Raw genomic sequence first — 1,605 nt, 5'->3', positions numbered from 1 at the left:
CCAAGACACAGTCAGTTTTCTCTTTAAAAGAGGGTTTTGTAAAATAAAAAGCTCTATTCGGTTCCTAGGGAATAAAGCTTTTCAATGGATGCCATTTCTCTGAAGCACTAGAGGTTTAACTTGTGTTCATGGAATTTGATAGTACAATTTAGGATGCTCAAATCCCTTTGTCCTTTTCTAGGTTTCTTTCTTTACCACGCACAGGAAGTGCTAGAGCTTTTTTCTTCTCCAAAGATGATGAACGCCTTAGAGGTATGACAGAATTTCTTTACCCCTTTTTGTATTTTCTTTTGATGGAATTGAGTAAGGAGGAAAAAATGCTGCCTAGTTATCCAAGTTTTCTAGTCAAAATTTGCCACCCTCACTTCTGATCCAAGTTGTGGTAGAATCCTGTGAGAAAGTCCTGGTAAAATAAAGGTCAAGCAAATTTCTGGCTTTCTTTTCTTTCAGATAATTGCCTAATAGGAATCTGGAACTTTAGAGTTTAGCAAAAACTTAGTCACTTGACAGGTTACCTAGACATTTTGGTTTCTTGCCAGCGTATCTTAGTGAACTGCGTCTTCCAGCCGGATTTACAGGGTGTGTTGAAATGCAGAGCTCAGGCCTCAGCAGGTCTCAGTTCTGGGGGAAGATGTGGGGTGTTGGTGCTGAGCTTCTAATGCAAGAGCTGCAATTTCAGTGCAATTCAGATTGCAGCATGTTGAGGGAAAATGCTGCTGCCTTTGATTGTTCTTAGCACACCAGGCTGCAGTAGGGAACATTTCTGCTGGAGCCAAGGTGTGGTGGGGGCAGGAGAACAGGAAGGACGAGAAGAATTGATTTCTGATTTTAGTGCTGTGTTGGACATGATTGTTAGAAGCAGCATCACAATCACAAGTGTTTAAGGCTATTAATTGGACGTTTCTGTTGTGCAGAAGGCCCAAAATTATTCTGTAGATCTGAAGAGCTCAGTGAAGAAAAAGAATGTTGGGAAGACAGACATAGATTATTGCTTGAGGTGAGTATGGAACATCTGTTCCCTGGTAAGTCTAGGTGAAAGCTGAGCATGGGGAGGGATTGCAGGTATGAATGTGCATGCAAAATTAAGTCAGGACCTCAAGAAGTGCTTGAAACTTTGTAATGACCAACTACAAATGATTTCTCCTCTACTTGGTGTGCATAACATCATGTTGTGTGGTGCAGTCAGGTAAACCACTGCTTCTCTGTATGTTAAAGCAGCAGCTACTTAACTGTAATGAATGTATTTAAGAAATACAGTGAATTCAGAAACTTCTAATACTATGTTGTATATTTATCATTTTCAGGAATGCAGGAAGAAGCACAAAGACGCCAAAAGAAAAGTGAGAGCAAAACAATAAATTTTCTTTAACAGATCAAAAGCTTTTCCTTATTTGTTCCTTGAAAGTGTTGCCAAGCAAGGTTACTTTGAAAATGCTTTCAAAGCTCTGACAGGGATCAATATCAGCAAAGCCTGTTAGGCCGTGTTTGGGAGCTGGGGCTGAGGCTCTCGTGCCCTGGGGAGCCACGGGAAGGCTCCAGGCCTGAGTGTGCGGCCAGGCCGGGGCCATTGAGCTGCAGCCCATCCCTGGTGGAGGCAAGGGCAAG

General features: G+C 42.2%; 1 long non-coding RNA gene across 1 annotated transcript; it reads left to right on the top strand.

The window, feature by feature from the left end:
* Window positions 1-207: 207 nt before the first annotated feature.
* LOC131088090 (uncharacterized) lies at window positions 208-1,348 on the top strand. Its single transcript, XR_009115060.1, has 3 exons — window positions 208-252; window positions 915-997; window positions 1,305-1,348. It is a non-coding gene; the product is annotated as an uncharacterized LOC131088090 (long non-coding RNA).
* The last annotated feature ends 257 nt before the right edge of the window (window positions 1,349-1,605 follow it).

This window comes from Melospiza georgiana, chromosome 11, assembly GCF_028018845.1.
Source record: "Melospiza georgiana isolate bMelGeo1 chromosome 11, bMelGeo1.pri, whole genome shotgun sequence".
Taxonomy (NCBI): domain Eukaryota; kingdom Metazoa; phylum Chordata; class Aves; order Passeriformes; family Passerellidae; genus Melospiza; species Melospiza georgiana.
Note: the sequence above shows the minus strand (reverse complement) of the source record. Positions and strands in the feature narration are given on the sequence as shown.